This window comes from Thrips palmi, unplaced genomic scaffold (genome assembly GCF_012932325.1).
Source record: "Thrips palmi isolate BJ-2018 unplaced genomic scaffold, TpBJ-2018v1 HiC_scaffold_2, whole genome shotgun sequence".
In the NCBI taxonomy this organism is placed as follows: domain Eukaryota; kingdom Metazoa; phylum Arthropoda; class Insecta; order Thysanoptera; family Thripidae; genus Thrips; species Thrips palmi.
Window position 1 is genome coordinate 2,093,274 of NW_023144629.1, and position 23,431 is coordinate 2,116,704.

The window sequence follows — 23,431 nt, forward strand, 5'->3', positions numbered from 1 at the left end:
CGCGGTTGAGCTGGTTGCCGCCAGAGGGCGCCAGCGTCGCTAGCGTCGCCGCGCCGGAGCCGTTCTTGAGGTGGCTGGTGGTGCTGGTGGCTCCGGCCGGGGCTTCTCCGGTGCCTCCCCGCCCTGCCCCCCTCGCCGCCCTCACCTGTGCGCACTCCGCGCCGCGCGCCACGGCTCTCTCGCCGGCCAGGCCGCCGCCAGGCCAAGCAGGCAGTCTTCGTGGAGCGCGTCGCGGGGCCACATCGCCGTGCCACCCCGAGCAACATCGTTACGCCTGTGCAGGGCCCCGTCGCCGCCAAGTCCGAGTGCAGTCCGCGTGTGTGTGCGTGTCAGTCTCGTGTGTGTGTGTCAAGTGTGTCAATGTGCTGGTGCGCCTGGATTTGATAACCGCTTCAGGTGAGTTCCGCCGCGCGTTCGGGCCCTTTGGTGCCTGTGGTCCGTCCGTAGGGCCGCGGGGCTGGCCTACGCCATGCCTACGCCATGCCTACGCCGCTCGGCCGCTCGGCCCCAGCGGAGGGCCTGCAGCGTGGCTCCAGGCCTCCAGGCCCTTCAGGCTCCAGGAGCGCGTTGCGCCCTGACAGAATTCCTGGACGGCCTGGACCGGCTGGCGCCTGGGCGACCCTCGGTTCTCCGCCTAGAGTCCTCCACGTCGTCCAGCTGGAGAAATGGAAGGGGGCAGGACCTCGGCTGTCACGTCGCCGTCGACCGCCACGCAGTCGCCGTCGGACCGAGTCCTGCGGCTTCCCTTGCCGCCCAGCCGAGAGGTGTCTTCGCCTCCTGGAGGGCCGCGCTCGGCCACGCACGCCAGCGAAGGGCAGGCGAAGGGTACATACGCCTGGCCGGGGTATGCGGGGCGGGGCGGGGCGGGGCTCGCGGCGCCAAGTCGCCAAGTCGGCGCCAAGGTGAAGCCGAGTGCCTGTCTTTCTCCTGCGTGCCGTGGCGTGCCGTGCCGAGGCGGGGAAGGGGCGTTTGTCTCAAATGCCACGCGCGTTCAAGTCTCCCGACCGACAGCCGCGCGCAGGCAGTGCAGGCAGTGCATGCAGTGCAGGCACAGGCGGTGCAGGCACCTTGCCTGCCTGTGACGGTCACGCCCCGTCACGGCTCGTCACAGAGGTGTCGCCGCCGAGCGGCCAGCTGGATCCCGAAATCGCACCTCGTCCGCCGAGTTTTTCTTTGCCGTGGGTTGTAAACCCGCTTGCACCTGACTTCAGTCTTCACTACTTCGCCCTGGTGTGAAGGGAGACCCGCCGGTGTGGTGGTGGAAAAGGAGGGGGGATCAGTTTCATTCTGTTCACGTCCCCGGGCCGGCCCGGCGGCCGGCCCCCGGCACAGGTATGCCGAGCGTTTCGATACTGCTGCTTGCACACTGGCTGCTGCTCGTCACATAGCGGCTCGCATTTCGGTCACTCCTTTTTTATTCCTTTTTACCCCGCGCGGAATTGGCGCGTTAGGGCTGCGCGTGGCCTTTGCGGCGCCCCGGCGGCTGCTTGGGGCTTAACTGCATCCCGCGAACCGCCGCGAACGGGACTCGCCCACGCCGCCGGCCGCCTCACTGGGCCAATGGCGCATGTGTGAGCGTGTGTGTGAGGGGACATGCCAGCGCCGCCTGCGCCCACGGCCCACGGGGTCCGCGTCGTGGAAATGGATCCTGGCAGCCTGGCAGCGGCTCGGTGGCGGTGGGCATCGCAGGCATCGCGGTGGTGGGCACCATGTAGGCGGTCAAAGTCGCAGTTAGCGCTGCCGCCGCTGCGCTCCTCGGGGGCTGCCAAGCCACTGCCAAGCCACTTCCGGCGTGTTGCGTGCGATCGAGGGGCCGACGGTATTAAGCCGTCTGCCCCCCCCCCCCAACATCAGGGGAGCCCCTCCCGGCAGGAGGGAAGATAAATAAAAATACGGTGGAGGAAAAAACGCGCCGCAGCGCGCGCGCCTGCCCGCATACACTTACAGTGTGGCGCGGTTCGACTTTCATCGTGATTTCGAGTAAATTTATCTGAGGCTATGCGGCGCTTGCAGCGCACCGCTCCACTCTTATTCAAACAGTGGACTGGCGTTTCCCTGCTGCTTTATTCCAGTGCCCCCCCTCTTTTCCCCCAACACGGTTTTTCTTTTTTTTCTCTCCTCGTCTACCTGTGTCGCTCGTTTTCGTTTTCCCCGCCTCGTTGAGGACCGCGGCTTTATCACATCGGGCTGCTCTGTGAGTCAACGCTTTGTGTGACACCCCACCTGCCTGAGGCCTGCCTCCCCTCCCCCACCTCTCCCCACTCCCCACCTGCCACTGCCGGTCCACGCCGCACGTAGTATTCACCGCTCGGCGTCTCGTCACCGCACTAATCCGGAGTCCGACTACGGCCCGGCCGCCTTTCCGTCTTTTCAATAAACAGTTGACACCACACTGCAACCACCACGGTGCACTACGGTGTAGGCGCACAGGTGGCCGCGCCCAGCCGCGCCGCGCCATGCCCGGGTCATTACTGCTCATTTACTGGCTTCGAGGAAGTGGGCCTGCTTCGCCTGTGCTTCGCCTGCTTAGCCGCTTTTCGCGACTCGGTGTCAAACGGCCATCGGTTGGGCCTGTCGGGCCGGGCGGTGCGCCCGAGGTTAGGTTAGGTTAGGAGCGATGAATGAGTGCCGAGTGGCCGACGGGCCGCTCGCTAAACAAAGTTCGGCGAACCGTTAGGCGGATTAGGTCGTGGTACGTACGCTAGCGCACAGGAGGATCGCTAGCGCAGACTTTTGTTCTTGCACTACCTAACCTAACCTAACCATACACTTGAAAAAGATGTATGTCACCGCGGCAGCGGGATTCGAACCTGCGGTGGTCGCTGCTGAATTCTGCCGCGTAAGACGGCTCGTCTCGTCCTCCTTCGGCGGCTCAGGGTCGCGTCCGCGACCACACGGCGCGTCGTGTGTGAGTGTGTGCCCTGGACCCGGAGGTGGAGGGCGTGGGAACACTGTATGAACACACTCACGCGCGCGCCGTGCGCCGTGCGCCGTGCGCCGTGCTCCTTGCCGGCGTGGCGCCATGGCTGGCCACGGCCAATGCCAGCGCTCCTGCACCGCAGTGCCGCCAACCCCGTGACATGAAACAAACGCCAGGAAACTCCCAGGCTGGCCGTCGCCGACGCGGTTGCCGCGCGCGCTGCGGTGGAAGGCGAGAGAAGGAGAGAAAAAAAACGTTAACGCTAACGCTAACGTGAAAGCAGATGATACTTATGAGAATGTTTATTGAAATGTATGAATGTGACATTTTGTCAATTTCTTTCAAAGAGTAAACACTCTGAACTCTTTTTTTGACAAATTTCTTACACATGGTAATTCATGAAAATGTCAATTTTAGTATAAATTTTGAATATCCTAACGTGCCATTGTTTTGTGTTAAACATGTTCGCAATGACGGTGGGACACTCATATGTCCGATACCACTTGTGTTGGGTATCATTTTCGTTGTCTCAACGCGAGGATGCAGAATTTGGTGGCTAATCACATAAATACTCAATACCCGTAAAAGTTGTGTTCGGTACTAGGGCAAGGCGCCTTGCGGCACGCGGCGTGTCAGCCACATCTCCAAGCGGGGCCGGCCGGCCGGCGCGCCACCCGAACCCGACCTCAAGATAGATAAGCAAGAGTGGCGCACCCTGCCGACTGCCGACGCGCCGCTTCTCGAGAGGGGCAGGGGTTCGGGGGGGCGCTGCACTATGCGTTCTACGCACTCAAGGCTCAAGTGCGTGTGTGTGTAGACTGCTGCGGGGTGTGGCGGGGCGCGGCGGGACGTGGCGTCTCGGCAAGGGAATGGGCGAGGGGGGCAGCTACGCGATGCGTGCTAGCAGCGTCTCGTAACGACGCGCAACGCGAGGGACGCACTTCATGAGTACTAGAGAGCTGGGTGTCGAGGTTATACACCGCGCGCGCAACCCGAGCCCCCGCAGGCGCCCCGATTCCATGAGCGGCGCGCGGTACGGCGCGGCGCGGTGCGGCACGCTGCGGGCCCTCCGCTCATAATCTTCTAGGCAGGCCAGCCAGCCGCTGCCTTGCCAGCGAGGCGCTCGGCCTCTTCTAGGCTTGCTAGTCAGGCAACGAGGCAACTGCTGCCTGGCTAGCTGGAAACTCGGTACTCTCTGCACGAGAGTACAAGCACGCTGATACGTAAACGTATCATCTGCTAAAAAAGGAAACGAGCAGAAATCTATTTTTGATTCGCCGCAGGTTCAAAACTTAAAGTTCGCGTATTTCTATTTTTTTCCATACACTTTTTTAGGCTTTCTCGCGTTTTGAATACCCTTCCGTCTTGTCACGCGTCGGCTGCTGCTACGGAGATTACCGGACTAGCTTCCTGACCATGCAGTGCACCAGCGCGGCGCAACCGAGATACACTATGCAGTCTTTCTTTCGCCATTCGCCACCCTTTCCCCTTGCTGGGACCACTCTCGCTTTTTCTTCTTTTTTTTTGCAATACGGGGTACGATGTGGACGTTTGAATGTTGTAGAACACTGGTGTTTTTTTTCTTCAGATTTTTTCAGCAGTCTTTTTCTTTTTTCTCACCAAATCCGCCATTGAGGTTGTTTGATCCATGGGTTGGATGCGTGCTGCCTGCGGCCCGCTCATTGGTCCGACGCGAAAGCCCGCCAGAGTCACGCGTGTAGGCAGTGTAGGCACGGAGGCAGGGCCGGGCGGGGCAGCAAAAGATAGTGTACTGAATCCAGGCAGAGTTAACGAGGCGATTGAGTGGTCGAACCATCAACAAGCAGCTGCTTTTGCCTCAACTCGTGTGCGCCCCGCCCCGCCCCACCCCGCCCCGCCCCGCCGCGTGCATGCCTTTCTCCAAACGAGGCTCGGCACCCCTTCCGCCCTGCGGCCCGCCCCGCCGCCCCGCCCGGCCCCCGCACGTACGCACCACCGGCACCGCCTCGACGGCCAAGGCGGCCGAGCCAGCCGGGGCTCGCCGGTGAGTCTCGCCAGTGAGTGAGCCAAAGCCGAATATCCCGTTAGTGGCGGCGAATCGCGACGTGCCTGGATTTTCCACGATATCCGTGTTGTGTGTGCGTGGGCGTGGCGGGGCGGGGCGGGGCGTGGCGGGGCGTGGCGGGGCGGGGCGTGGCGGGGCGTGGCGGGGCGTGAGCCGACCGATGTGCCACTGGTCTGCCAATAACGGCGCGCTTGGCGCTTGGCGCCGCGGGGCTGACAGCGCTGGCACCAGGAGTCGCCCTTTCTTTTCCTTTCCCCGGGTTTGTAAGCCGCGACTGTCTCACTGTCTAAATCGCGGCGCCCTGGCGGAGCCATTCCGAGCAGTCGCCCTGTCCCTCTCGCACCCGCGGGGCGCACGCGGGGCGTGGCGTGCAGGTGCGAGAGGGACAGGGCGACGCGTGGAATGCGGCGTGCGCGGCGGCCGCCGGCACCTTCCCGATCACATCGCGCTGCCGCGCCAGGACAATCCCTGCCTCGGGCTGCAGCCGCTGCAGCGAGCTTGCTTGCCCTCCACCAGTGCACTGTAACTGTGGCTCCCGACACCCAAAGCGTCGATTTGCGCCGACACTGGTTTCGGGTTGCCGCATTCCCCGTCCCCGCCCTACGGCCGAAACCGCCGAAACCGCGCGCGCGGACACTGATGGGGGCAAGGCGCGGGCAGGGCGGGCAAGGCGAAGCGGGCAACGGGCGGAGGGAGAGGCTGCTGTAAATTACAGGTTGGCCCGCGGGCCGTGGCCGTGCGTGGCGTGCGTGGCGTCGCGCATTCCAGGCGTCCTGGGGAGGAGCGCCCCGAGAAGAGCACCACGTCCACGTCGCACAGTGGGCCAGACGACCGGTGGAGGCGGCCAAAACTCTAGACGCGTTTTGAGCTCCGGAGTCGCTAAATGGGACTCGAACCGAACGTGTGACCCCACCAATGGATTCCTCGTTCGGAGAGTTAAAGAGACAGGGGTTGTGGCGCTCTCTTTCTTTCTCTCTCTCTCTCTCTCTCTCTCTCTCTCTCTCTCTCGCAAATTCCTCGGCGTAGCTGCCTCCGCCTCCTCCGCTGCCCGGACCCATTTTTTCCAGGCTGGCAAGGCGAGGGGCGCCCCTGGCTCCGCCCCTGGCTCCACGCACTCATCATCATTTAGCGGTGACTTGCGTGGCGCGGCGTGGCGTGCCGGGCCGAAATTATGTAAATTCTCCTGCGCGGCGAATGTGTCCGAGCTCCGCGCTCCGCGGCGGCAGCAGGTTCCCAGGCAGCCCGGCCGGGATGGCCGGGGTGCGCGCCCGTTGCCATAAAATCCCGTAGGATCGCCTTTTTATTGTTTTTATTTTCATCCTCTCTCTCTCTCTCTCTCTCTTTTTATTCGGGCGGATTAATGTGATTATCGGGGACAGTTTGGCCGCTAGGCGATCCGTGTGCGGTCTGGTGGCGCACTATTTCGCCGAAAGTGCTGTGGCTCCCATGCGCCGTGGCTCCCGAGCCGCTCGCTCCCGATCTTCGTCACTCCCGTGGCCTTGGCTCCCGTTGCTCTTACCTCCCGCGGGAGGAGCAGGGGGTGCTGTGCTTCCCGAGAGATGTGCTCGCCCTTCCCGCGGGAAGAGCGGGGGCTGCTGTGCTTCCCGCAAGAAATGCTTGCCGCTCCCGCGGGAGGAACAGGGGGTGCTGTGCTTCCCGCGAGTTAGAGAAAGATCTGTCGCGAGTTAGAGTAAGATCTGTCACGAGTTAGAGTAAGATCTGTCGCGAGCCCGTTAGGTTAGGTTAGGATAGGTTGGACCGTTCAGTTGCTGGTGGGAATGCGTCGCAACGGCTGGCGCCGAGCCCTGATCCCTGTGCCTGTGCAGTCCTTCCTCCCCCGCGGGAAAGAGAGGGAAAGCAGGGGGTGCTGTGCTTCCCGCAAGAAATGCTCTACCCTCCCGCGGGAGGAAGAGGGGGTGCTTTGCCTCCCGACCAAAAGAGTCGCCGCTCCCAGTGCTTCTCTTCCCATGTGCCTTCCCTCCCATGCAGTTCGATCCCGACTCGATTCCCTCCCGTTCCCGCTGGCGGGATCTCGCACACTTTCGGTGAAATAGACGGCGTCCGTGCGGTCTGGTGCTGGCTGGCGGTGGAATGTTGGGGTTGTCAACCCCGGGCTGCTTGCTTACAACGCGAAGGGCTGCAGCCGACTGACCGGAGGGAACCGAAAGCTGAAAGCTCAAAGCCCCGAGGTTGATCCACGATTAGCCGAGATTACCAGCCCACACGTGTCCGCTGTGTGCGCCTCGTCCGGTCGGGCCAGGCAGGGCCAGGCTCTCTCCCTCTCTCTCGCTCTCGCAGGCCGCCCCGCCGAGGGGCACTTTACATGGTTTACACCTGGAACCAATTGACCAGTGCCTTCGCTCAGGTCCGAGGGACGCGGTGCTGAAAGCCGAAGGCCCGAAGGCCTGAAGGCCCGAAGGCCCGGCGTGCTGCCCGAGGCCATGGAGGCCGGCGAGCTGCTCCCCGGAGCAGAGAGTCCGTAGTCCTACGGAGTCCGGGCTCCGGGCTCCGGGCCTTGCCAACACGTTGCCACATGGCTCCTTCGGCCGTCGTGCCTTTGCCAAGTCGCTGCTCGGAGCCGAGAGCCGAGAGCCGAGCCGAGCCGAGCCGAGCCGAGCCGAGCCGAGTCGAGCCGAGGCGCTCCGCACAGGTAGGGCGCAGTGGCCCCGCTTGGCGGCTTGGCGCGGGGCGGCAGGGCGCGGGGCGCGGGGCGGTCGGGCCGCCTCTACTGAGAAGCGGGTCAACTGCGCCTGCCGCACCGCGCCACTGTTCCATTTTGCCGGCGGGTAGTTCCCGTGCGGGGCCGGGCCGGGCCGGGCCGGCCTGGAGGAGGCGAAGATCCCCGGGACGAAGGAGCAACAGCGCCCACCTGTGGAGCGCGTCGACCGTCTTGACGCCATGACGAGGGTGGTGGCCCTGCTGGCTGACGCGCTGTCTCCCTCGCACCTGTATGGGGCGCCCCGCGGGGGTGCGAGAGAGACAGCGCGCTGCCTTATCGTGCCGCTGAATGGGACAAAGGGCGACAAAGTGACTTTGGCGCTGAGACAAAGCGCCGGGTGCCGCGTCCTCCCTCCGTCCTCCACCACGCCCTCGACCGCCCACCAGCACCCACACCACTGCGGCCTGCACGACAAGCCATTAGCAGCGCCTCTAATCAATCGTGAACTTTCGGCGGGGCGCTCGGGGACGTCCACGTCGTGGACCTTGGCCGGCGGGCCAGCGTGCCGGCGGCGCGCGTGGGTGCGGGGCGGTGCCGGCGGCGGCCCCCGCGGCACCGCGTCGGCGCGCAAGGCGGGCACGCGACCAGGAGAAAGGACACGCGCGTGCGTCACCAGGGGAGTCGTTTCGCCACTCTGTCTCTGTCACACTCGTGGGGCGCGCTGAGAGTGCGAGAGAGACAGCGAAAAACCGCCTTTGAACCGCTCGGCTGGACGCCGTCACTGATTCCGAGCAGTGCTCTCGTCCTCGTCGCTGTCTCTCTCTCTCTCTCTCTCTCTCTCTCTCTCTCTCTCTCTCAGTCGCAGAGGGGCTGCGGCCGCGGCCGCCCCGCGACTACCCAATGAACGCCGTGGTAACGATGGCGGATAACGAAGGAGAGACTTCCGCGAGCGTTGCTGGCCGGGCAGGGCAGGCTCGGCTGCATTCAATCAACGAGGGGGGGGGGGAGGGGGAGGGGTGCAGCAGCACAGCCAGGTCGGTGCCGTGCGACAGGTTATTTAACGCCATTGTCCTCGCGGCTTGCGCGGCTTGCTCGGCTTGCTCAAATTGATTTCATTGTGCTCCGGGCCGGATCGGGCCATCGGGCCGGCCGGCGTGAGAGCGACCGACGAGACCGACGACGGCGCGGTGACGAGGAGGCGGCGCTCCATCGACGCCGTCGTCCTGGCCGAGGGCTGCGCACTGTGCTGCACGCGGCAAGGACTCGGAAATGCTGTTGCAGGCAAGTCAGGCAGGCAGTCAGGCACGCGGTCGTGCGAATAAGGGCACTGGATGCCATAACAGCACCGCGCCACGCGCACGCCGCATGCGCGGCCCGACCTAGGCTAAGCCCGGCCCGTCGGCCTCCATGGACGCGGTGCACTCGATTGTGGCGGCCAGGAGGCCAGGAACGTGTCGACAGGCCCCATGCATCACGCGTCTCGTTCCCAGCGATAACCGACTTGCCTACCTGGCGGCCCGGCCCGGCCTGCCGGTGGTATAACCTCATAAATGTTATTCCCGTGAAAAGCCGGCAAAGCAAAGGGTGGTGGCCCAGTTTGTTGTTGTCGGGGGGCAAAGCAAACAAGGCTGTCTGAAGGGCAGAGCAGGCAAGGGCTGACCGCCACCGCCGGCGCCACCGGGGCCGGGGGTGTCTCGTGGATCCCGTGGGTGGCGCACGGACACTGGAAGACACTGGAAGACACTGAACTGGATGAAGATAAGCCCCGAGTGGTCTGTCCGCGCGTGAGGACCATTTGCCATACATTCCTCCGAGGGGTTGTGTGTTGTCTCTGTCGCTCTCGTGGGGCGTTCCACTCGGGTGCGAGAGAGACAGAGCGACCCTTCGCTGAGGCTGGCGCCCCGGGCGGCCCGAAGGTGGCCGACGGCGGCCAAGGGCGGCGGGCGACGCGTCGCGTGTCGTTTGTACTTGACGAGGGCCTAGGTCGCCTGGGTCAGGCCGGGCTAAGCCGGGTGCCGCCGTCTGGCCGCCCTCACCGATTCCGTCTCTCTCGCACCCGTCCGGGACGAACCGTGAGTGCGAGAGAGACGGAGCGACGACGGCATGGCGCTGGTCATGATAAGCCGGAGGAAAGTAGTGCATGAAGTGGCCGGGACTCCGGGACTCCAGCGGGCCGCTCGACCCATTCGCGGAACGAGGAACGACGCCCTGGAACGGCTGGAGCCAAGCGGCTGGAGCGGCTGCTGCACTGCAAGTGTCACCTGGCCCTGCCGGCCACCGCGACGGCCCGCCGACCCGCCCTGCCCACTGGTTGTGCCCACTGCTCCGCGGCGCGCGACTAAGTTGCACTGCTACACTGCGAAACAAAAAAGTGGAAAAAGGAAAGGAAAAAAATAAAAGGAATTACTAATTTATCGCTCTGCTGAGTTATTAACAGGTGTCTACTTCTAGTCGAGCGGCATCTAAATAAGAAAATACGTATTTAAAAAAAAAATCAACGGTTTTGTAGAACTTGATTTCTGAAATTTGATACCCGCTGTCAGCAACGCTCGCTCGGAGCCCCCCTCGACGTCCAGCGAGTTACGTCCCTCTTAAAACCCGCGGAAAATCGTGTAGTACTGCAGTGGAGTGCCTCCGCGGCGTGGCGAAAAAAAACAAAAACAAGAACGAAACCGAACGAACAAAAACACATAAAACGCGGCGCTGCGTGTAGGCTTTACTGCGCCACGCCTCCCCATGAGTCCCATGAGCGAGCACAGCGCAGCACAGCGCGGCGAGAGGCGCGAGGTGTCTCTCTCGCTCCTACTCGGGGCGCCCGGCGAGTGCGAGAGAGACGCGGCGACGAAAGCGCAGTTCGGAGTCGGTCTGCAGGGGTCTCGGCCGCGCGGAGCTTCATGGCAAGATAATGGGCAAGCAACGGCCTATCGGCGCTGCGGTGCTTGGCGGCGCTTGGCGGCGCTTGGCGGTGCTTGGCGGCGCTTGGCGGCGCTTGGCGGCGCTTGGCGGCGCTTGGCGGCGCTTGGCGCTCCACGGCGTGGGACGGGACGGGGACGGGGACGGGGCGGACTGTCAGGAGCTTCCTGACCGCGCCGTGCCGAGCCGCGCAGCGCTGCCGAGCTCCGCACAGTGGGCCAGAAGACCGGCGCGGGCGGCCGAAACTCGAGACGCGTTTTGAGCTCCAGTGTCGCTGAATGGGACTCGAACCGAACGTGTGACCCCACCAATGGATTCCTCGTTCGGAGAGCAATCCATTGGTGGGGTCACACGTTCGGTTCGAGGCCTGGTTAGCGACTCTGGAGCTCAAAACGCTTCGGGGGTTTTGGCCGCCCCCACCGGTCTTCTGGCCCACTGTGCGCCGCGACGACGACGATGCGCGAGCTGACCAATTTTCCGCGTCCCGGACGTACCTCTTGGCTTCGGGCTTCTGGCTCCCGGAGGCGCCGGCCGGCTTGCGTCCATGCCCGCGTCCGCGTTTCGCGGTCTCACGCGCAGCGCGCAGACCGGCGCGGCCGGCCGCCTCGCCAAACAGTCTCGCTGAAAACAGAGAAGGAAGAAGAAGCAGCCGCGACGTGCGGCAAGGGCGTCCGTGGTCCAAAACGGCGTCGGTTTGCGCGGCGGAACGTGAGTTTAGTGAGACAGCCGTCGTACTGTCGTTCTCCGGGACGTTCTCGGCGTGTTCGTGGCGACGGTGCCGACGGCGTGGCGGTGCTGGCGGTGCGTACGACGCGGCCCGGTCGCTGGAAGGGCCCTACCGACAGTGACAAGAGGGGGGGGAGCGGGGAAGGGCAGCGCCCTTGAGTTTCCTGCCGTCGTCGCGACACTCCGACACGGCGTCGTGCCTTCGTGCCTCCGTGCCCTGACATGGAAAGGGTTTCGAAGGTTGTGACTAGACGGAGGTCGCGACGGGGAGGGGCAGGGGAGGGGTATCAGACTCAGACAACGCGGCGAGTAAAAGGCGTCTACACTGTTCGGCCCGGAGCGCGTGTCACAGCTATTCCAGGACGCCTGACTCCCTGACCCCGCGTTGGATGGACTGCTCCTTAATGTTTGGATTTGTTTTCGTTTTCGTCGCCGCCAGTCATGCTGACGTCACGCCGCTCACCTTGTAGGGCGGTCTCTGGATTGACCGCGCCGGTGTAAGTGCTCGGCGGCTCGGCGCACAGTGGGCCAGAAGACCAGCGGAAGCGGCCAAAACTCCCGACGCGTTTTGAGCTCCAGAGTCACTAAGCAGGGCTCGAACCGAACGTGTGACCCCACCAATGGATTCCTCGTTCGGAGAGCAATCCATTGATGGGGTCACACGTTCGGTTCGAGTCCCATTTAGCGGCTCTGGAGCTCAAAACGCGTCTAGAGTTTTGGCCGCCTCCACCGGTCTTCTGGCCCACTGTGCGGCGTGCCCGGTGCTTGGCGTGCTGGCCGTCGTCGTGTTCAGCGCCGCGTTCTCGGCCGCGTTCCGCGTGGCTGCGGACGGTGGACGGCGGACGACGGGCTGGCCTTGCCCTCCACGTCGACCGCGGCCGGAGCCACCGCCAGCGGCCAGCACCCGCGGGACTAATATCGGACTCATTTCGAGCAATGAATAGATCCATCGGTCCATCGACGGGGAGGTGCTCCGTGGGCCATGGCGGGGCGGGGCGGGGCGCCCTTCTGGACGCCGTGGAATGCCGCGCGCACTAATGGGCCGGGGTTCGACTCCCCCTGGCAGCACTAAGCGGCCAATTATTTTTTTAGGTCGAATCGGGACGAAAATACCCGCGCACCGCTCGCGCTGCCTGCCGACGGCCTCAACCGGGAGAGGCGTGGCGTGGCGGGGCGGGGCGCTTCTTCTCTCCTTGTCCAGCAGGGCCCAGGCGAGGGCCCAGCCAGGGAGCGGCTCAGGTGGGGTCATTCAACCAGCGGGGAACGAGGTGCGGGGTGCCGCTCCAAGACGCACGCACGCACACACACGCACTCACACACACAGAGGCGTGTACACACGTGTACACACACACACATGCACACACACGGACGCCTCTTCCGTTCTTCTTCACTGCCATTAGTATTCATCGCACAGTTTTTTCCTCGGCGCGCGGCTTGGTCGGCTTGGTCACCGCGCCGTCGAAGTGCCGCGCCCCAGTGTCTCTCTCGCACTCGTGGAGCGTCCCGTCCGTCCCGTCGGCGTGCGAGAGAGACAGAGCGACGAATGAGGCCGCTGGAACGCCGTGGCGGTAGGCAACCGCGACGCAGCGCTGCGTTACGGGCCGGCCGGCGAGCTACGGCGCTCGGGCCGCCGCCGCGCCGCCGCCGCGGGGATTCGAACCGGCGACCCGCGACTCCTCCCCGAGGCGTTTTGTAACGAGACACTAGGCACACGGGCCGCGCGGCGTTCGCGTTCCTCGCGAGCTTTCCGCGCAGCCCATCGCACACACACACACACACTCACACACACGACGCTGTAAAATTGAAACTGGTTTCGCAGCGGGGGGAGGCGGGGCGCGGCTCTGTCAGTCTGTGGGAAGGGAAGACTTCAGAAGCGGTGCCGCACTGTTCCCGAGTGGTTCCCGAGTGGTTCCCGAGTGCTTTCCGAGTGCTTCCCGAGTGGTTCCCGAGTGGTTCCCGAGTGCTTCCCGAGTGGTTCCGACCACCCCGCGGCCACTCCCTGCCGCTGTCCCGCCAGTCCTCGGCGGTTTAAGTAACGAGCGAAGGGCGAAAGTCCTGCCGGCGTCCTGGGCCGCGCGGCCGCGTGGCAGTGTGGTGGCAGGGCAGCGAGGCCGGCCGGGCTGGCCTGCTGGCCGCATGGGTTGGGCTTTGAAAACGATGCCGGCTGGGCCTCCTCGCCACTGTACAGGTTGAGTGAGCTTTCCTCCAGTGGCGTGGCGCCGCGCCGCCGCCGCGCTGAGGTTAGATTTTTAACTCGGCCACCGCACGACGACTCCACCGCTGCCGGAGGAACCTGCACTGCAGGAACGCCGCGCCGAGTGAAAAGAAAACAGAATTCCATGTTGCACCAACACTGCACTCCCATCAACAACTGGGCTTGGATTTTTCGGAGCTGCTTTTTTGCTAGTATTTTTTTTCTGACGCGGTGGTTCGCTTTGACGGACTTATGCGTGTGTTATGGGTGGCGTGCGACCACGCTGAGACACTACACTGCGACAGGCTCGTGGGAGCCGTTCGCACCGCGGCGGCGTGGCGGCGCGCATAACACGTGTGGGTACGTACCGCCGAACTAGTTACCCCGCCTCGCCCGCCTCGCTCAGCCACTCGAAGCCGAGTGGGACCGCTAACCAACTGCACCAATCGGCCAACGCCGCGCGCTGTTTTCCCGGCGTCCAAGCCACAGCCGGCCGGGGACACTGCTGACGAAACAAAACATCAATTTCATCAATTAAATTTTTGCCAACCATAACCAAAATTGCGTAGGATTAGAAACTGGCGTTTTTTTTTTAATGTTGTATTTTTTTTCTGAAAGTATTTTATTGCTGTTCGGAGCAGCCCGCTTGGGCCTTATGTGAGCCTCGTTGTGACAGCGTGACCAGGGCGTGACCAGGGGCTCGCGGCTCGCGCCGTGGCCGCGTTGTGGTACGCAGTCCCGATGCGGAAACCCTCCGGCTGTGCACACTGTGCACACCGAGCAAGCGGCCGGCGACGCGTGGCCGGGCTCTCAGAGCAGCCCCACAGTGGGCCAGAGGACCGGTGGAGGCGGACAAAACTCTAGACGCGTTTTGAGCTCCAGAGTCGATAAAAGGGACTCGAACCGAACGTGTGACCCCACCAATGGATTGCTCTCCGAAAGAGGAATCCATTGGTGGGGTCACACGTTCCATTCGAGTCCTGTTTAGCGACTCTGGAGCTCGAAACGCGTCTAGAGTTTTGGCCGCCTCCACCGGTCTTCTGGCCCACTGTGAGCCCGCTTGCCGCGGTGCCGGCCGGGGCGAGTCCAGTCCAGGGGTACGTCCAGTTAGCCAATGCGGCCTGGCGCAGCCTCGCGTAACAACTGGCCAATCACAGCGCGTGATTTTCGCTATCGCCGGCCGAGCCTTTAATTGATTCGATTCCATATCAGCATTGTGTGCCGCCCCTCCGCGGTCGCATGACGGGCGGCAGGCAGCCCCTGTCGCAATGGCGGCTGCTCGCGCGCAATCACCAAAATCGTAATAATTATATTTATATAAAAAAAAATGAAATAAAAGGGAAGGAAAAAGAAACGAGAAGAAGAAGGCGGTGGAAATGAAATGGCGCGGTCGTATTCTAATGGTGACCGCAGGATGGCTAATTGTGTGACCGTCCCGTGCACGTGTCTAAATGGCGGACTCGGTGCCCTTTCAGTGTGCTGGTCGTCCTCGTCGTCCTCGCCGTGGGATGCCCGCCGACTCATTCGCCCATTGTTCCGAAGGGCAGGGACAGAGACGGAAAAAGGGAGAGAGAAAGAGAGAGACAGCGGGGCCAATCAAAGCGGCAGGATCTCGCGCGCCACCTCGTCTCAATCAGGCGAAAGTATAAAGCTTCTTTATACATTTCCCGCTCGTTGCTGATTTTTTTTCGGCGCGAGAGGCGCAAGCACATACACTGTTATTTTCACCCTTTGGTGACTTTCCCGCGAGAGCGAGAGAGACAGACGGAGATGAGTGACGCTGGCGCCGCTTTGGTCAGCCCTTTAACGTGCATACTGCACATGCCGCGGTGAGACAGCGCGGCACTTTCTAAAGAAACAACAAAGGCGAGGCGGGGCGAAGCGCGCCAAAAGACACTAAATTCAAATCGAGTGTGTCGCGGCCTTTATTTGTGCTCGCGCGGCTCGCGTGTCCGGGACGTGCCCGACGCGACGCGCGACGCGAGTGCCGAAGCGAAGCGCAAAGGCGGACGTGTGTTCCGTTACCGGGCCATCGGCGAACGAGCGTGGCGTGGCACAGTGGGCCAGAAGACCGGTGGAGGCGGCCAAAACTCTAGACGCGTTTTGAGCTCCAGTGTCGCTGAGGGACTCGAACCGAACGTGTGACCCCACCAATGGATTGCTCTCTGAACGAGGAATCCATTGGTGGGGTCACACGTTCGGTTCGAGTCCTGTTTAGCGACTCTGGAGCTCAAAACGCGTCTCGAGTTTTGGCCGCCGCCACCGGTCTTCCGGCCCACTGTGCGTGAGTCACTCACCAAGCAGACTCATTCCGAGAGGCCTTTTCATCACTGTCTCGCTCGCACCCCTCCGGGGCGCCCCGCGAGTGCGACAGAGACGCAGAGCGAACCTTCGCGGCACCGGTCCTCATTTTCCTCTCTCTCTGTTTGCAGGTGAGCCGAGGGTTCGACGGACGACGCGTGCGCGGTCGGGCGGTCCACTGGGCGCGGCCGCGGTGCTGTGAGTACTGAAGTAACGATTGTTCTTTTGTCTTTTGTTCCCTCTCTTCTATCTCTCTCTCGTGCACTTGTCGCGGCGCGTGTCCCGGGGAGAGAGACGGAGCTCGCGTCGGGCGTGGGGACGCCGCGACCTTATGGGGGCACCGGGGGCCACTCCACTGGCAAGGGGACGCTCTCATATGGAGATGGCGGATGTCGCCGCCCCGCCGCGACCGCCGCTTCCGTCGCCCAGTGCAGGCAACTGTCAAAAAAAATTCTTTGGAGTTATTTGGGTTTGATTGTACTACCGGTACTGTTCCAAGCAGAGGTCTTATTTATATTTTTATTCAAATTGATGAGTCATCTTGGCGGTGGCGCGGGTCGTCGCTTTCGCTTGGCTCGGCCACGCCTTGCTCGTCCAGCCTACCCCATTCCAGAGAGTGTCTGCACACTGAGAGTCGTTTTCGTCGCTCTGTCTCTCTCGCACCTATGCGGGACGCCCCATGAGTGCGAGAGAGACAGAGCGACGACTCTCGGAATCAGTCTGCCGGGGACGGCGGGGACGGGATGCGCGATATGGATGCATTTGGGATGCGGCCCACGAGCGCAGCGCCACTGCAAAGCTGCAACACTGTTGCAGTGCGGGCACGCCGCGCGGCTGTCCGCGCGCCAGTGTGTGAGAGTGAGAGAGTGTGGGTGCGGCCCGCCGCCGCAGTTTATGCGGTGGACATGGTGAAACTCGATGCGAAAACGAAATGACAACAATCTCGAGATGGATTCCGGCGCATGCTCGCATGGATATTGGACGCGGGGGCGGCGAGGGGGTGGCTGACAATGGCGGTGGCGACATGGCTGTCTCTCTCGCACTCGCGGGGGGTGCGGCCGGGACGGAACCACACTGCGCAGGTCGACGTGGCCATCAAGATTTTTGCGTGCAGACGGGAGGGAAAAAGATAAGGCCGATGCTGGAGAGTGAGAGAGACAGAGAAAGGGGGGAGGGCGTATCGCCGTGGTCTGCGGCCACAGCCAGCTAATTAGCGACGAGTCAGTGACGTGTCAGCGACGTGTCAGTGACGTGTCACTCAGCTGGCTGCACACCGAAAGTCCCGGCCGGCCGGCCCTCGTCGTGACACACATACAGTGTTGCCAACTGGAGCGCCTAGATAGAGCAATAAGAATATTTCTCCGCAGGCCCAGCCGGGCCCAGCCAGCCAGGCCCAGCCCAGGCTTGAATCTCATTCTTGTTTTTCTCGTTCTGTCCCGCCGCCGGGCCGTGGCGAGCCGCGCCCGTGCTGCAGCCTGCACGGCCTGCTGCACGGCCTGCATAGGGCGATGATGAATCGGGACGCTATCACTCGACAGCGCGAGGCGCGCGAGGTTGGTAGGAATGCCGACCCACTGCGTTTGAATTTGCCGCGCCGACCGGGCAGGCAGGCAGGCAGCCGGCGTCAAGGCGTCCAACGGGTCAGGCGGCCGGGCAGTCGAGGCTGGCAGACACCTGCCGCAACGGGACTCTGTATGGTTTTCATTCAGCGAGCACGGATTACGACGCGCGTTCCTTTCCACCTCGTTTTCTTCCTTTTGCCCCATTTTCTTTTTCTTGAACTGAGCGCGGCCGGACAGGGCGCCCCCGCGCCCCGCGCCCCGCGCCGCGCGCGTGTGCGTGTTTACAGTGTACACGGTGGCAGCGGCCGGGCCGGCCGGGCCGTGTGCCGAAGGCAAACACAAACACCAACACCGCCGGGGACAAGATAGAGGCTCACTGTCGTTTACGAGTGTGTGCGCCCTCTTTCCCACTTTTGCGTTCCGTTCATTTTTCTCCCTCGTCCGAATCGACTTTTTACGGTGGGCGCGTCGTGTCGTGTCGCCGCAGGAGGACGTCGTGGGCCGCGGCGTGGCGGCGTGGCCGGCCAGGCTGGCCAACACAAAGCATCGCCCACCGCGCCGCCGCGTCGCAACGCAAAGAACAGTGATTCCGAGCGGGAGGTCTCTTTCTCTCTTCCTCTGTCTCTCTCGCACTCTCGGGGCGTCCCGTAAGGGTGCGAGAGAGACAGGCCGGGGCGCGCAACCGCAACGAGCCTCCCACCCCCGGCCGACCGCGACGACGACGACGACGACAACGTAAGGCCGACCTCGAACCGACGCCCAGCAGGGCTGTCGTCACTGCGTCCCTCCCTCTCGCACTCGCACCACAGTGGGCCAGAAGACCGGTGGAGGCGGCCAAAACTCTCGACGCGTTTTGAGCTCCAGAGTCGCTAAATGGGACTCGAACCGAACGTGTGACCCCACCAATGGACTGCTCTCCGAACGAGGAATCCATTGGTGGGGTCACACACTCGGTTCGAGGCCTGTTTAGCGACTCTGGAGCTCGAAACGCGTCTAGAGTTTTGGCCGCCTCCACCGGTCTTCTGGCCCACTGTGCGCACGGAGAGACTGTTCGGCCTGATAGTTGCTAACGGAAGCGCCTTCCCAGTCTCCGCGCGGCCATCCGGCTTGAGCGGCAGACTTTTGCCAGCATTTCAATTAGTAGGTCCGGCGGCTGCACTGGCTGGCTGCACTGGGCCCGGCCGTACGTGGCCCCGGCGAGGCCCCGGCTCGGCCGGAATCCGTTCCGGCCGCATCTAGGCGGCGCCGCGCCATCTAGGCGCCACCATCTCGAGGCGCCACGCCATCTAGCAGCGGAAGCAGCGACTCATGCACTCGCTAGAATCTAGAGCGATTAAGGGTGGGGGCTGCGCGAGCAGGGTCCGACAGTTAGGAGGTGCCAGTCTGTTTGCGCCGGGCGTTTATTCCATTATTTCCAGCTCGGTCGCCGTGGCGTCGCGTCGCGTCGCGGCCTTGCGCCTTGTGGACCTTGTCGAAGCCGCAGACGGATTCCGGGCAGTCGCTCTGTCTCCGTCGCACTCGTGGGGCGTCCGGTAGTCCCGCAGGCAAGCCCGCGGGGGTGCGAGAGAGAAGGAAGACGGCTCACCGTCGCAGACTCATCCAGACAGACGACGCGCAGGCCACCGGCAGGGGCCACTTTACCGGCGACTTCCTTCACCATCAGGACCGCCCCCTGCACTTCGTGTGTGTGTGCGTGCGTGTGTGTGTGCGTTCGCGTGACTCGACGCAAGGCGCATTGAGCGCAACGATCTTGAGAGATGCCAAGAGCGAGGGGCATTTCCAGGTCTCGACGCTCTGTCTCCCTCGCACCCCTGCGGCCAGGCCCGCGGCCCCGCGGCGCGCCCCGGCAGAGCGAGAGAAACAGAGCGACGAAAGCACTGTTCGGAATCGACCTGCAGCCCCGCGGCGAGGCGAGGCGAGGCGAGGCGGCATGGCAGGGCAGGCATTTTTTCCCGGCTCACCGGGATTTAAAACCGCAACGGCCTGAGAGGGTATCAAGGCGTGGCGGAAAGGGGGGGGGGGTCTTCGGTTGTCCGGCCGGCAGGCCGTTGCCGTCCGTCCAGTGTGCGCGCGCATCCAAATACCAAATGTAATAAAGGACGAAAAATCCGGGTCAGCAGCGCGCCCGCTGCCTGCTCGCCCGGCCGGGTCCTCTGTCCTCTGCGCGCAGGCCAAGCCGGGCCAAGCTTGGCCGTGGGGACAGGCCCCCTCTTTCCCCTCTCCCGCGGGTTGCCGACGAAAATGCCCCACGATGGAGGAACGGTGCCGTGCTCTGCTGGCGAGGTGCCGTGTGTGTGCACGTCACCCATCATCATCAACGTTGCTCGGCCTCTTGCAGACCTTTCCTGCGGCCGCGAATTTGAGGAACACGATTATTTGCCTCCACGATTACTCTTCGAAAAAGGAATCCAACTGGCGGGAATGTGTCGACGTCGCGAGGCGGCCGCACGCGACGCGGACTCCTTTCCGTCCTTGGTCGGTGCCACTCGGTGTCACTCGGTCGCTGCGGTGTGTTGTTTTTCGGCAGTGTCTTGCTTGAAAAGAGCGGGCGGCGAACGGGTCTCAAGGTTCGCGGCGACCGGCGCGTCGACCGCAGCCCGCGGAGGGCGGAGGCCGGCGGAGGCCCAGTTCGGTCGGTCGGCCCACCCCTCAGCTCGGCCGCCGCTCTGTCTCTCTCGCACCCTTACGGGGCGGCCCGCGAGTGCGAGAGAGACAGCGACGAGGGGGAATGAGTCTGCTGGGGCGGCGACCGCACCCACGCCGCCGAGCCTTCGCCGTCAGGCCCGTCAGGCCGCCCTGTTTCCATGACACGGCTCCGGGACCGCAGGGCGGCACACAAAGGAGTCTACCGATCTGACCTGTGGCTCCGTGGCGCTCCGTGGCGCTCCGTGGCCCCGCCGCGACCCGGCACCGGCAGCTGGCCGCCGACGCCCCGAGCGAGCTAGTTTCGCGGTGCAGGCCGCACTGCAGGCCATGTGACGCAACGCCGGCCTGCTTGCCGGCCTCCAGGATGGCCGGCCAGTGGCGCCGCAACGCGCGGCACCTGTGTGCACTGCACAGTGTGCCGGCCGCCACCGGGCACGCCGTCGTCGGGACCCATTAGGGGCGCAGAGGGCGGTGCCTGCAGTCGCTTTCGTCGCTCTGTCTCTCTCGCACTCACGGGCCGTCCCGTCTAGGTGCGAGAGAGACAGACTGGCGGTGGTGGTCCCCGTGGCGGGCCGCGGGCTGAGCTGCGGTTGACGATCCAAAGCGACGTTGACGCGGTGCCATGGCGGTTCCCGCCGTTAGCGTTCGCCTGCAGGGCGGCAGCGCGGCAGCGCATTACCGCCTGGAAAGTGAACCCAATTAGGCCGGTCCTTTCACCTCGATGTGACCCCCCCCCCCCCTTGGGGTCCTCCAGGGCGACAATAAAGGAAGACGATACCCCCTCGGAGGGCCCCGGCGGCAGGAAAGGCGTCCGCGCCGCCGAGGAGGACTTCCTCCCCCCCCCCCCCCTGTCCGGGCCGCTTCCGCTCCACAGGTGCGGCAACCCCTGCAGGCCATACAGTGCACCAGCAGCCTCTGTCCCTCTCGCACTCCCCTGTGGGTGCGAGAGAGACTGCGCGACGAACACGACTCATCGCGCTTTCAACGGCAAAACGGTTTGGTATCCCCTCCTTCTTTCCCACTCTCACGACGGGGTTGATTGGGCAACCCTGCACAGGGTCAAGAGGGCAGCGAGAAGGGAAAGGGGGGGGGCACAAAGCTCCTCCTCGAGGCCCTCAAGGCCCTCGGCGCGCCTGCACCGCCAGCACCGCCAGCACCGCCAGCCGTGCTGCATTAGCGCTCGCTATAATGGCGCGTAGGCATATTGTCTGTCCGCGTTCAATAGCCCGGGGGCGTGGCGCTGTGCGGCGGGGCGGGGCGGGGCGGGGCGGGGCGGGGCGGGGCCGGCGCTGAGCGAGTCGCCGTGCATTGGAGGTTCGTTCATTCTGCGTCATGGGTAACACCGCGGCGTATTGGTAGCGGTCGGCGACACTGCCCGTCGTTGGTGCTGGCCCTGTTGGCGGACTGCGGACGGGGTGCTCGCAGTCTCCGCCGCGCTGCCACGCTCCTACATGCTGACCCATATCCAGGCTACAGCCGCTGCAGCGAGTGCAGCTCCGGGCACGATGCTGCCGGGGCTGCTCGGCGGGTCTAGGCGGGGCTAGGCGGGGCTGGGCGGACGAACGGGTGTCTGCATGGGCACAGCTATGCGCCGGGGCGTGGCGGGGCGTGGCGTGGCGGGGCGTGGCGGGGCGTGGCGGGGCGTGGCGGGGCGTGGCGGGGCCCGAACGCGGACAGGTGGAGTCGTACACGCCGGAGGAATCCCACTGGGTCGGCGCGTCGCTCCTCATCCTCTTTTCGTTCGGACTTTTGCGCGACTGTACCGAAAAAGCGCCTCCGCGGATCACGGGAACGAGAAGGCGGTGGAATGCACTGCGGCGGTGCGGTGCTTACGATCGGCGCGTAGGCGCTCGGCCTCCGCTCTCTCTTTCCCTCTCTTTCTCTCTCGCACGTGATGAATATGCTGCTCAGTTCGGTGACGGGAGGTCTGCCACGGCGCCGCTGGCTGGCTGGCCTGCTGGCTGCGAGCCCCTTCATGCTCCAATCACTCCAATCAGGTCAGAGCAGGGCGGGCCACGGCGCTGGGCCACGGCGCTTGGCCGGCCTGCCAGGCATTTCGATGTATCGAAGCAGCTCCTACACTGCCACTGCAGCGCACTGCAGCCCGGCCGGTCAGCCTGCGACGCGCGGCATGCCGTCCCGTGCAGCGTGGCAGCGTGGCGGGCCTGCCTACCCGCCAGGCGCTCCCACTGTCGAGGTCGAAACTGCGCCTCTGTAAAAACCCAAACCAAAACAAACAACATTCGAATTGTTTTGTTACCTCGCGTGTACTATCACATGCGAGGCCCGGCCCGAGGCCGCGCCCAGGCCGCGCGTTCCAGTTCGGGCGGCACTGTCGATTCCTCGAACGGAGTTGAACGTGCGCGCTAGCGGCGCTGGGACTCCAGCCTTAGCAGTGCAGTGACTCACTCAGCGTGTAATCCGCACTCGCGGCCACATTTCACTTTCCAATCATCGGCCGCGGTCAGTCTGGTCGCTCTGTCTCTCTCGCACCGCTGAGGCACGCCCCACGCGTGCGAGAGAGACAGGCAGAGCGGCGAAATCACGTCGTCGGTTCCGAATCAGTCCGCTTTAGGGAGACGCGCGCGCGTGCGCCATAATTCCCATGGCAGTAGTTACAGGTTTTTTTTTGCCAGTGAAAGTGTTAAAGGCATGCGGTTATCCGCTCCTTAAGTCGCTTCGCTTCCCACCGCGTCGTGCGTCCCGCGCGTCCCGTCATCGTGGGGGACACGTAACGTGGTCATCCTCACTGAGTGAGCGGCGAGTGTGGCGGCCCGGCTGCAGGGACTGGGGACTGGGCAGTGTCCCGCCAGTCCTCAGGAAGTAAGAGCAAAACCACCGCCATCGCCATGGCCGCCATGGCCGCCATGACGCGGACCTTTCTCCGAGACAAACGCCGGGGATGCCAAACACTGCGGTGGCCACTGCTACACTGTCGGAAGCGAAACAACAGCGTTGCTATAACGGCGGCGCTTTAAATTTTAAAAAAAACTTACGAAAAAAATCGACAGCAACAGGCGGAAATTTAAACTGGAATGAAGCGCGTGCGTACAGACAGTACACCTCAGGTTGGTTCGAAAATGTTGTGTTGAGTCGGCATCCTTGCCCCGCCCCGCCCTCGAGGCCGTGACTATGACTCGACTGTGTACTTCGCCACTTCGCCACTCGGCCTGGCGCGGCAGTGCGGCGGAGCCACGGCGAGGCGAAGGTATGCTAGTGGGTCACAAAGCGCCGAGCCCTACCCGTAATCGGGGACCTCTCCTCTCCTCTCCTTCCCTCTTCCTCCGTCTTTCTCTTGTTCTCCGGCTTGTTCCCCTCTTGTTCTGACTCACTTGGCGACGCGGGCAACACTAGGCCGGCCCGAGGCCCGGATGGTCCTGTCCAAGATGACGGACTGCTCCTCCGGGACGCGGCGACGCGGCCGGGCTCTCGGTGTGGTCCAGATGGAGCGTCCCGCGTCCCGGCC

At 63.8% G+C, this 23,431-nt stretch overlaps 1 protein-coding gene across 1 annotated transcript in view; it reads left to right on the forward strand.

The window, feature by feature from the left end:
* Positions 1–227: 227 nt before the first annotated feature.
* Positions 228–23,431, forward strand: part of LOC117647605 (sushi, von Willebrand factor type A, EGF and pentraxin domain-containing protein 1) — a 65,426-nt gene continuing 42,222 nt past the window's right edge. The window contains exon 1 of the mRNA XM_034389442.1: positions 228–396. The gene's annotated coding sequence lies outside the window, so the exon portion shown is untranslated. The remainder of the gene's footprint in view (positions 397–23,431) is intronic.